The sequence below is a fragment of the Medicago sativa genome, chromosome 5, assembly GCF_051527215.1.
Source record: "Medicago sativa cultivar Bolivia chromosome 5, Bolivia_mono, whole genome shotgun sequence".
Lineage (NCBI taxonomy): Eukaryota > Viridiplantae > Streptophyta > Magnoliopsida > Fabales > Fabaceae > Medicago > Medicago sativa.
In genome coordinates this window covers 40,240,289-40,254,106 of record NC_140753.1, presented here as the reverse complement: position 1 = coordinate 40,254,106, position 13,818 = coordinate 40,240,289, and positions in this window count along the sequence as shown.

The window sequence follows — 13,818 nt, the reverse complement described above, 5'->3', positions numbered from 1 at the left end:
ACTAAAATATTGTTTAAATAGAGTTTTTATCCTGGAAGACGAAAGGTCACAAAGTGTGACCTTTCGTCTTCCAGGATGATAACTCGATTTGAACATTATTTTAGTCAGGTTACTTGAATATATAACCTATGAACAAGTAGCTTGACTAAATTATTGTTTACGAAAGGTCACAAGGTGTGACCTTTCGTCTTCCAGGATGAAAACTCGATTTGAACATTATTTTAGTCAGGTTACTTGAATATATAACCAATGAACAAGTAACTTGACTAAAATATTGTTTAAATAGAGTTTTTATCGTGGAAGACGAAAGGTCACAAGGTGTGACCTTTCGTCTTCCAGGATGAAAACTCGATTTAAAAATTATTTTAGTCAGGTTACTTGAATATATAACCAATGAACAAGTAACATGACTAAAATATTGTTTAAATAGAGTTTTTATCCTGGAAGACGAAAGGTCACAAGGTGTGACCTTTCGTCTTCTAGGATGATAACTCGATTTAAAAATTATTTTAGTCAGGTTACTTGAATATATAACCAATGAACAAGTAACATGACTAAAATATTGTTTAAATAGAGTTTTGATCCTGGAAGACGAAAGGTCACAAAGTGTGACCTTTCGTCTTCCAGGATGATAACTCGATTTGAACATTATTTTAGTCAGGTTACTTGAATATATAACCTATGAACAAGTAGCTTGACTAAATTATTGTTTAAATAGAGTTTTTATCTTGGAAGACGAAAGGTCACAAGGTGTGACCTTTCGTCTTCCAGGATGAAAACTCTTGTGACCTTTCGTCTTCCAGGATGAAAACTCGATTTGAACATTATTTTAGTCAGGTTACTTGAATATATAACCAATGAACAAGTAACTTGACTAAAATATTGTTTAAATAGAGTTTTTATCGTGGAAGACGAAAGGTCACAAGGTGTGACCTTTCGTCTTCCAGGATGAAAACTCGATTTAAACATTATTTTAGTCAGGTTACTTGAATATATAACCAATGAACAAGTAACATGACTAAAATATTGTTTAAATAGAGTTTTTATCCTGGAAGACGAAAGGTCACAAGGTGTGACCTTTCGTCTTCGAGGATGATAACTCGATTTAAACATTATTTTAGTCAGGTTACTTGAATATATAACCAATGAACAAGTAACCTGACTAAAATATTGTTTAAATAGAGTTTTCATCCTGGAAGACGAAAGGTCACAAAGTGTGACCTTTCGTCTTCCAGGATGATAACTCGATTTGAACATTATTTTAGTCAGGTTACTTGAATATATAACCAATGAACAAGTAACTTGACTAAAATATTGTTTAACTAGAGTTTTTATCGTGGAAGACGAAAGGTCACATGGTGTGACCTTTCGTCTTCCAGGATGAAAACTCGATTTAAACATTATTTTAGTCAGGTTACTTGAATATATAACCAATGAACAAGTAACATGACTAAAATATTGTTTAAATAGAGTTTTTATCCTGGAAGACGAAAGGTCACAAGGTGTGACCTTTCGTCTTCTAGGATGATAACTCGATTTAAAAATTATTTTAGTCAGGTTACTTGAATATATAACCAATGAACAAGTAACCTGACTAAAATATTGTTTAAATAGAGTTTTTATCCTGGAAGACGAAAGGTCACAAAGTGTGACCTTTCGTCTTCCAGGATGATAACTCGATTTGAACATTATTTTAGTCAGGTTACTTGAATATATAACCTATGAACAAGTAGCTTGACTAAATTATTGTTTAAATAGAGTTTTTATCCTGGAAGACGAAAGGTCACAAGGTGTGACCTTTCGTCTTCCAGGTTGAAAACTCGATTTGAACATTATTTTAGTCAGGTTACTTGAATATATAACCAATGAACAAGTAACTTGACTAAAATATTGTTTAAATAGAGTTTTTATCGTGGAAGACGAAAGGTCACAAGGTGTGACCTTTCGTCTTCCAGGATGAAAACTCGATTTAAAAATTATTTTAGTCAGGTTACTTGAATATATAACCAATGAACAAGTAACATGACTAAAATATTGTTTAAATAGAGTTTTTATCCTGGAAGACGAAAGGTCACAAGGTGTGACCTTTCGTCTTCGAGGATGATAACTCGATTTAAACATTATTTTAGTCAGGTTACTTGAATATATAACCAATGAACAAGTAACATGACTAAAATATTGTTTAAATAGAGTTTTTATCCTGGAAGACGAAAGGTCACAAGGTGTGACCTTTCGTCTTCGAGGATGATAACTCGATTTAAACATTATTTTAGTCAGGTTACTTGAATATATAACCAATGAACAAGTAACCTGACTAAAATATTGTTTAAATAGAGTTTTTATCCTGGAAGACGAAAGGTCACAAAGTGTGACCTTTCGTCTTCCAGGATGATAACTCGATTTGAACATTATTTTAGTCAGGTTACTTCAATATATAACCAATGAACAAGTAACCTGACTAAAATATTGTTTAAATATAGTTATTATCCTGGAAGACGAAAGGTCACAAGGTGTAACCTTTTATCTTCCAGGATGATAACTCGATTTGAACATTACTTTAGTCAGGTTACTTGAATATATAACCAATGAACAAGTAACCTGACTAAAATATTGTTTAAATAGAGTTTTTATCCTGGAAGACGAAAGGTCACAAGGTGTGACCTTTCGTCTTCCAGGATGAAAACTCGATTTAAACATTATTTTAGTCAGGTTACTTGAATATATAACCAATGAACAAGTAACATGACTAAAATATTGTTTAAATAGAGTTTTTATCCTGGATGACGAAAGGTCACAAGGTGTGACCTTTCGTCTTCTAGGATGATAACTCGATTTAAAAATTATTTTAGTCAGGTTACTTGAATATATAACCAATGAACAAGTAACCTGACTAAAATATTGTTTAAATAGAGTTTTTATCCTGGAAGACGAAAGGTCACAAAGTGTGACCTTTCGTCTTCCAGGATGATAACTCGATTTGAACATTATTTTAGTCAGGTTACTTGAATATATAACCTATGAACAAGTAGCTTGACTAAATTATTGTTTACGAAAGGTCACAAGGTGTGACCTTTCGTCTTCCAGGATGAAAACTCGATTTGAACATTATTTTAGTCAGGTTACTTGAATATATAACCAATGAACAAGTAACTTGACTAAAATATGTTTAAATAGAGTTTTTATCGTGGAAGACGAAAGGGCACAAGGTGTGACCTTTCGTCTTCCAGGATGAAAACTCGATTTAAACATTATTTTTGTCAGGTTACTTGAATATATAACCAATGAACAAGTAACATGACTAAAATATTGTTTAAATAGAGTTTTTATCCTGGAAGACGAAAGGTCACAAAGTGTGACCTTTCGTCTTCCAGGATGATAACTCGATTTGAACATTATTTTAGTCAGGTTACTTGAATATATAACCTATGAAGAAGTAGCTTGACTAAATTATTGTTTAAATAGAGTTTTTATCTTGGAAGACGAAAGGTCACAAGGTGTGACCTTTCGTCTTCCAGGATGAAAACTCTTGTGACCTTTCGTCTTCCAGGATGAAAACTCGATTTGAACATTATTTTAGTCAGGTTACTTGAATATATAACCAATGAACAAGTAACATGACTAAAATATTGTTTAAATAGAGTTTTTATCCTGGAAGACGAAAGGTCACAAGGTGTGACCTTTCGTCTTCTAGGATGATAACTCGATTTAAAAATTATTTTAGTCGGGTTACTTGAATATATAACCAATGAACAAGTAACCTGACTAAAATATTGTTTAAATAGAGTTTTTATCCTGGAAGACGAAAGGTCACAAAGTGTGACCTTTCGTCTTCCAGGATGATAACTCGATTTGAACATTATTTTAGTCAGGTTACTTGAATATATAACCTATGAACAAGTAGCTTGACTAAATTATTGTTTAAATAGAGTTTTTATCCTGGAAGACGAAAGGTCACAAGGTGTGACCTTTCGTCTTCCAGGATGAAAACTCGATTTGAACATTATTTTAGTCAGGTTACTTGAATATATAACCAATGAACAAGTAACTTGACTAAAATATTGTTTAAATAGAGTTTTTATCGTGGAAGACGAAAGGTCACAAGGTGTGACCTTTCGTCTTCCAGGATGAAAACTCGATTTAAAAATTATTTTAGTCAGGTTACTTGAATATATAACCAATGAACAAGTAACATGACTAAAATATTGTTTAAATAGAGTTTTTATCCTGGAAGACGAAAGGTCACAAGGTGTGACCTTTCGTCTTCGAGGATGATAACTCGATTTAAACATTATTTTAGTCAGGTTACTGGAATATATAACCAATGAACAAGTAACCTGACTAAAATATTGTTTAAATAGAGTTTTTATCCTGGAAGACGAAAGGTCACAAAGTGTGACCTTTCGTCTTCCAGGATGATAACTCGATTTGAACATTATTTTAGTCAGGTTACTTGAATATATAACCTATGAAGAAGTAGCTTGACTAAATTATTGTTTAAATAGAGTTTTTATCTTGGAAGACGAAAGGTCACAAGGTGTGACCTTTCGTCTTCCAGGATGAAAACTCTTGTGACCTTTCGTCTTCCAGGATGAAAACTCGATTTGAACATTATTTTAGTCAGGTTACTTGAATATATAACCAATGAACAAGTAACTTGACTAAAATATTGTTTAAATAGAGTTTTTATCGTGGAAGACGAAAGGTCACAAGGTGTGACCTTTCGTCTTCCAGGATGAAAACTCGATTTAAACATTATTTTAGTCAGGTTACTTGAATATATAACCAATGAACAAGTAACATGACTAAAATATTGTTTAAATAGAGTTTTTATCCTGGAAGACGAAAGGTCACAAGGTGTGACCTTTCGTCTTCGAGGATGATAACTCGATTTAAACATTATTTTAGTCAGGTTACTTGAATATATAACCAATGAACAAGTAACCTGACTAAAATATTGTTTAAATAGAGTTTTCATCCTGGAAGACGAAAGGTCACAAAGTGTGACCTTTCGTCTTCCAGGATGATAACTCGATTTGAACATTATTTTAGTCAGGTTACTTGAATATATAACCAATGAACAAGTAACTTGACTAAAATATTGTTTAACTAGAGTTTTTATCTTGGAAGACGAAAGGTCACAAGGTGTGACCTTTCGTCTTCCAGGATGAAAACTCGATTTAAACATTATTTTAGTCAGGTTACTTGAATATATAACCAATGAACAAGTAACATGACTAAAATATTGTTTAAATAGAGTTTTTATCCTGGAAGACGAAAGGTCACAAGGTGTGACCTTTCGTCTTCTAGGATGATAACTCGATTTAAAAATTATTTTAGTCAGGTTACTTGAATATATAACCAATGAACAAGTAACCTGACTAAAATATTGTTTAAATAGAGTTTTTATCCTGGAAGACGAAAGGTCACAAAGTGTGACCTTTCGTCTTCCAGGATGATAACTCGATTTGAACATTATTTTAGTCAGGTTACTTGAATATATAACCTATGAACAAGTAGCTTGACTAAATTATTGTTTAAATAGAGTTTTTATCCTGGAAGACGAAAGGTCACAAGGTGTGACCTTTCGTCTTCCAGGATGAAAACTCGATTTGAACATTATTTTAGTCAGGTTACTTGAATATATAACCAATGAACAAGTAACTTGACTAAAATATTGTTTAAATAGAGTTTTTATCGTGGAAGACGAAAGGTCACAAGGTGTGACCTTTCGTCTTCCAGGATGAAAACTCGATTTAAAAATTATTTTAGTCAGGTTACTTGAATATATAACCAATGAACAAGTAACATGACTAAAATATTGTTTAAATAGAGTTTTTATCCTGGAAGACGAAAGGTCACAAGGTGTGACCTTTCGTCTTCGAGGATGATAACTCGATTTAAACATTATTTTAGTCAGGTTACTTGAATATATAACCAATGAACAAGTAACATGACTAAAATATTGTTTAAATAGAGTTTTTATCCTGGAAGACGAAAGGTCACAAGGTGTGACCTTTCGTCTTCGAGGATGATAACTCGATTTAAACATTATTTTAGTCAGGTTACTTGAATATATAACCAATGAACAAGTAACCTGACTAAAATATTGTTTAAATAGAGTTTTTATCCTGGAAGACGAAAGGTCACAAAGTGTGACCTTTCGTCTTCCAGGATGATAACTCGATTTGAACATTATTTTAGTCAGGTTACTTCAATATATAACCAATGAACAAGTAACCTGACTAAAATATTGTTTAAATATAGTTATTATCCTGGAAGACGAAAGGTCACAAGGTGTAACCTTTTATCTTCCAGGATGATAACTCGATTTGAACATTACTTTAGTCAGGTTACTTGAATATATAACCAATGAACAAGTAACCTGACTAAAATATTGTTTAAATAGAGTTTTTATCCTGGAAGACGAAAGGTCACAAGGTGTGACCTTTCGTCTTCCAGGATGAAAACTCGATTTAAACATTATTTTAGTCAGGTTACTTGAATATATAACCAATGAACAAGTAACATGACTAAAATATTGTTTAAATAGAGTTTTTATCCTGGATGACGAAAGGTCACAAGGTGTGACCTTTCGTCTTCTAGGATGATAACTCGATTTAAAAATTATTTTAGTCAGGTTACTTGAATATATAACCAATGAACAAGTAACCTGACTAAAATATTGTTTAAATAGAGTTTTTATCCTGGAAGACGAAAGGTCACAAAGTGTGACCTTTCGTCTTCCAGGATGATAACTCGATTTGAACATTATTTTAGTCAGGTTACTTGAATATATAACCTATGAACAAGTAGCTTGACTAAATTATTGTTTACGAAAGGTCACAAGGTGTGACCTTTCGTCTTCCAGGATGAAAACTCGATTTGAACATTATTTTAGTCAGGTTACTTGAATATATAACCAATGAACAAGTAACTTGACTAAAATATTGTTTAAATAGAGTTTTTATCGTGGAAGACGAAAGGTCACAAGGTGTGACCTTTCGTCTTCCAGGATGAAAACTCGATTTAAAAATTATTTTAGTCAGGTTACTTGAATATATAACCAATGAACAAGTAACATGACTAAAATATTGTTTAAATAGAGTTTTTATCCTGGAAGTCGAAAGGTCACAAGGTGTGACCTTTCGTCTTCGAGGATGATAACTCGATTTAAACATTATTTTAGTCAGGTTACTTGAATATATAACCAATGAACAAGTAACCTGACTAAAATATTGTTTAAATAGAGTTTTTATCCTGGAAGACGAAAGGTCACAAAGTGTGACCTTTCGTCTTCCAGGATGATAACTCGATTTGAACATTATTTTAGTCAGGTTACTTCAATATATAACCAATGAACAAGTAACCTGACTAAAATATTGTTTAAATATAGTTATTATCCTGGAAGACGAAAGGTCACAAGGTGTAACCTTTTGTCTTCCAGGATGATAACTCGATTTGAACATTACTTTAGTCAGGTTACTTGAATATATAACCAATGAACAAGTAACCTGACTAAAATATTGTTTAAATAGAGTTTTTATCCTGGAAGACGAAAGGTCACAAGGTGTGACCTTTCGTCTTCGAGGATGATAACTCGATTTAAACATTATTTTAGTCAGGTTACTTGAATATATAACCAATGAACAAGTAACCTGACTAAAATATTGTTTAAATAGAGTTTTTATCCTGGAAGACGAAAGGTCACAAAGTGTGACCTTTCGTCCTCCAGGATGATAACTCGATTTGAACATTATTTTAGTCAGGTTACTTCAATATATAACCAATGAACAAGTAACCTGACTAAAATATTGTTTAAATATAGTTATTATCCTGGAAGACGAAAGGTCACAAGGTGTAACCTTTTGTCTTCCAGGATGATAACTCGATTTGAACATTACTTTAGTCAGGTTACTTGAATATATAACCAATGAACAAGTAACCTGACTAAAATATTGTTTAAATAGAGTTTTTATCGTGGAAGACGAAAGGTCACAAGGTGTGACCTTTCGTCTTCCAGGATGAAAACTCTATTTAAACATTATTTTAGTCAGGTTACTTGAATATATAACCAATGAACAAGTAACATGACTAAAATATTGTTTAAATAGAGTTTTTATCCTGGAAGACGAAAGGTCACAAGGTGTGACCTTTCGTCTTCCAGGATGAAAACTCGATTTAAACATTATTTTAGTCAGGTTACTTGAATATATAACCAAAGAACAAGTAACATGACTAAAATATTGTTTAAATAGAGTTTTTATCCTGGAAGACGAAAGGTCACAAGGTGTGACCTTTCGTCTTCGAGGATGATAACTCGATTTAAACATTATTTTAGTCAGGTTACTTGAATATATAACCAATGAACAAGTAACCTGACTAAAATATTGTTTAAATAGAGTTTTCATCCTGGAAGACGAAAGGTCACAAAGTGTGACCTTTCGTCTTCCAGGATGATAACTCGATTTGAACATTATTTTAGTCAGGTTACTTGAATATATAACCAATGAACAAGTAACTTGACTAAAATATTGTTTAACTAGAGTTTTTATCGTGGAAGACGAAAGGTCACAAGGTGTGACCTTTCGTCTTCCAGGATGAAAACTCCATTTAAACATTATTTTAGTCAGGTTACTTGAATATATAACCAATGAACAAGTAACATGACTAAAATATTGTTTAAATAGAGTTTTTATCCTGGAAGACGAAAGGTCACAAGGTGTGACCTTTCGTCTTCTAGGATGATAACTCGATTTAAAAATTATTTTAGTCAGGTTACTTGAATATATAACCAATGAACAAGTAACCTGACTAAAATATTGTTTAAATAGAGTTTTTATCCTGGAAGACGAAAGGTCACAAAGTGTGACCTTTCGTCTTCCAGGATGATAACTCGATTTGAACATTATTTTAGTCAGGTTACTTGAATATATAACCTATGAACAAGTAGCTTGACTAAATTATTGTTTAAATAGAGTTTTTATCTTGGAAGACGAAAGGTCACAAGGTGTGACCTTTCGTCTTCCAGGATGAAAACTCGATTTGAACATTATTTTAGTCAGGTTACTTGAATATATAACCAATGAACAAGTAACTTGACTAAAATATTGTTTAAATAGAGTTTTTATCGTGGAAGACGAAAGGTCACAAGGTGTGACCTTTCGTCTTCCAGGATGAAAACTCGATTTAAAAATTATTTTATTCAGGTTACTTGAATATATAACCAATGAACAAGTAACATGACTAAAATATTGTTTAAATAGAGTTTTTATCCTGGAAGACGAAAGGTCACAAGGTGTGACCTTTCGTCTTCGAGGATGATAACTCGAACTAGACATTATTTTAGTCACGTTACTTGAATATATAACCAATGAACAAGTAACATGACTAAAATATTGTTTAAATAGAGTTTTTATCCTGGAAGACGAAAGGTCACAAGGTGTGACCTTTCGTCTTCGAGGATGATAACTCGATTTAAACATTATTTTAGTCAGGTTACTTGAATATATAACCAATGAACAAGTAACCTGACTAAAATATTGTTTAAATAGAGTTTTTATCCTGGAAGACGAAAGGTCACAAAGTGTGACCTTTCGTCTTCCAGGATGATAACTCGATTTGAACATTATTTTAGTCAGGTTACTTCAATATATAACCAATGAACAAGTAACCTGACTAAAATATTGTTTAAATAGAGTTTTTATCCTGGAAGACGAAAGGTTACAAGGTGTGACCTTTCGTCTTCCAGGATGAAAACTCGATTTAAACATTATTTTAGTCAGGTTACTTGAATATATAACCAATGAACAAGTAACATGACTAAAATATTGTTTAAATAGAGTTTTTATCCTGGATGACGAAAGGTCACAAGGTGTGACCTTTCGTCTTCTAGGATGATAACTCGATTTAAAAATTATTTTAGTCAGGTTACTTGAATATATAACCAATGAACAAGTAACCTGACTAAAATATTGTTTAAATAGAGTTTTTATCCTGGAAGACGAAAGGTCACAAAGTGTGACCTTTCGTCTTCCAGGATGATAACTCGATTTGAACATTATTTTAGTCAGGTTACTTGAATATATAACCTATGAACAAGTAGCTTGACTAAATTATTGTTTACGAAAGGTCACAAGGTGTGACCTTTCGTCTTCCAGGATGAAAACTCGATTTGAACATTATTTTAGTCAGGTTACTTGAATATATAACCAATGAACAAGTAACTTGACTAAAATATTGTTTAAATAGAGTTTTTATCGTCTAAGACGAAAGGTCACAAGTTGTGACCTTTCGTCTTCCAGGATGAAAACTCGATTTAAAAATTATTTTAGTCAGGTTACTTGAATATATAACCAATGAACAAGTAACATGACTAAAATATTGTTTAAATAGAGTTTTTATCCTGGAAGTCGAAAGGTCACAAGGTGTGACCTTTCGTCTTCGAGGATGATAACTCGATTTAAACATTATTTTAGTCAAGTTACTTGAATATATAACCAATGAACAAGTAACCTGACTAAAATATTGTTTAAATAGAGTTTTTATCCTGGAAGACGAAAGGTCACAAAGTGTGACCTTTCGTCTTCCAGGATGATAACTCGATTTGAACATTATTTTAGTCAGGTTACTTGAATATATAACCTATGAACAAGTAGCTTGACTAAATTATTGTTTACGAAAGGTCACAAGGTGTGACCTTTCGTCTTCCAGGATGAAAACTCGATTTGAACATTATTTTAGTCAGGTTACTTGAATATATAACCAATGAACAAGTAACTTGACTAAAATATTGTTTAAATAGAGTTTTTATCGTCTAAGACGAAAGGTCACAAGTTGTGACCTTTCGTCTTCCAGGATGAAAACTCGATTTAAAAATTATTTTAGTCAGGTTACTTGAATATATAACCAATGAACAAGTAACATGACTAAAATATTGTTTAAATAGAGTTTTTATCCTGGAAGTCGAAAGGTCACAAGGTGTGACCTTTCGTCTTCGAGGATGATAACTCGATTTAAACATTATTTTAGTCAAGTTACTTGAATATATAACCAATGAACAAGTAACCTGACTAAAATATTGTTTAAATAGAGTTTTTATCCTGGAAGACGAAAGGTCACAAAGTGTGACCTTTCGTCTTCCAGGATGATAACTCGATTTGAACATTATTTTAGTCAGGTTACTTCAATATATAACCAATGAACAAGTAACCTGACTAAAATATTGTTTAAATATAGTTATTATCCTGGAAGACGAAAGGTCACAAGGTGTAACCTTTTGTCTTCCAGGATGATAACTCGATTTGAACATTACTTTAGTCAGGTTACTTGAATATATAACCAATGAACAAGTAACCTGACTAAAATATTGTTTAAATAGAGTTTTTATCCTGGAAGACGAAAGGTCACAAGGTGTGACCTTTCGTCTTCGAGGATGATAACTCGATTTAAACATTATTTTAGTCAGGTTACTTGAATATATAACCAATGAACAAGTAACCTGACTAAAATATTGTTTAAATAGAGTTTTTATCCTGGAAGACGAAAGGTCACAAAGTGTGACCTTTCGTCTTCCAGGATGATAACTCGATTTGAACATTATTTTAGTCAGGTTACTTGAATATATAACCTATGAACAAGTAGCTTGACTAAATTATTGTTTACGAAAGGTCACAAGGTGTGACCTTTCGTCTTCCAGGATGAAAACTCGATTTGAACATTATTTTAGTCAGGTTACTTGAATATATAACCAATGAACAAGTAACTTGACTAAAATATTGTTTAAATAGAGTTTTTATCGTCTAAGACGAAAGGTCACAAGTTGTGACCTTTCGTCTTCCAGGATGAAAACTCGATTTAAAAATTATTTTAGTCAGGTTACTTGAATATATAACCAATGAACAAGTAACATGACTAAAATATTGTTTAAATAGAGTTTTTATCCTGGAAGTCGAAAGGTCACAAGGTGTGACCTTTCGTCTTCGAGGATGATAACTCGATTTAAACATTATTTTAGTCAAGTTACTTGAATATATAACCAATGAACAAGTAACCTGACTAAAATATTGTTTAAATAGAGTTTTTATCCTGGAAGACGAAAGGTCACAAAGTGTGACCTTTCGTCTTCCAGGATGATAACTCGATTTGAACATTATTTTAGTCAGGTTACTTCAATATATAACCAATGAACAAGTAACCTGACTAAAATATTGTTTAAATATAGTTATTATCCTGGAAGACGAAAGGTCACAAGGTGTAACCTTTTGTCTTCCAGGATGATAACTCGATTTGAACATTACTTTAGTCAGGTTACTTGAATATATAACCAATGAACAAGTAACCTGACTAAAATATTGTTTAAATAGAGTTTTTATCCTGGAAGACGAAAGGTCACAAGGTGTGACCTTTCGTCTTCGAGGATGATAACTCGATTTAAACATTATTTTAGTCAGGTTACTTGAATATATAACCAATGAACAAGTAACCTGACTAAAATATTGTTTAAATAGAGTTTTTATCCTGGAAGACGAAAGGTCACAAAGTGTGACCTTTCGTCTTCCAGGATGATAACTCGATTTGAACATTATTTTAGTCAGGTTACTTCAATATATAACCAATGAACAAGTAACCTGACTAAAATATTGTTTAAATATAGTTATTATCCTGGAAGACGAAAGGTCACAAGGTGTAACCTTTTGTCTTCCAGGATGATAACTCGATTTGAACATTACTTTAGTCAGGTTACTTGAATATATAACCAATGAACAAGTAACCTGACTAAAATATTGTTTAAATAGAGTTTTTATCCTGGAAGACGAAAGGTCACAAGGTGTGACCTTTCGTCTTCCAGGATGAAAACTCGATTTAAACATTATTTTAGTCAGGTTACTTGAATATATAACCAATGAACAAGTAACATGACTAAAATATTGTTTAAATAGAGTTTTTATCCTGGATGACGAAAGGTCACAAGGTGTGACCTTTCGTCTTCTAGGATGATAACTCGATTTAAAAATTATTTTAGTCAGGTTACTTGAATATATAACCAATGAACAAGTAACCTGACTAAAATATTGTTTAAATAGAGTTTTTATCCTGGAAGACGAAAGGTCACAAAGTGTGACCTTTCGTCTTCCAGGATGATAACTCGATTTGAACATTATTTTAGTCAGGTTACTTGAATATATAACCTATGAACAAGTAGCTTGACTAAATTATTGTTTACGAAAGGTCACAAGGTGTGACCTTTCGTCTTCCAGGATGAAAACTCGATTTGAACATTATTTTAGTCAGGTTACTTGAATATATAACCAATGAACAAGTAACTTGACTAAAATATTGTTTAAATAGAGTTTTTATCGTGGAAGACGAAAGGTCACAAGGTGTGACCTTTCGTCTTCCAGGATGAAAACTCGATTTAAAAATTATTTTAGTCAGGTTACTTGAATATATAACCAATGAACAAGTAACATGACTAAAATATTGTTTAAATAGAGTTTTTATCCTGGAAGACGAAAGGTCACAAGGTGTGACCTTTCGTCTTCGAGGATGATAACTCGATTTAAACATTATTTTAGTCAGGTTACTTGAATATATAACCAATGAACAAGTAACCTGACTAAAATATTGTTTAAATAGAGTTTTTATCCTGGAAGACGAAAGGTCACAAAGTGTGACCTTTCGTCTTCCAGGATGATAACTCGATTTGAACATTATTTTAGTCAGGTTACTTCAATATATAACCAATGAACAAGTAACCTGACTAAAATATTGTTTAAATATAGTTATTATCCTGGAAGACGAAAGGTCACAAGGTGTAAC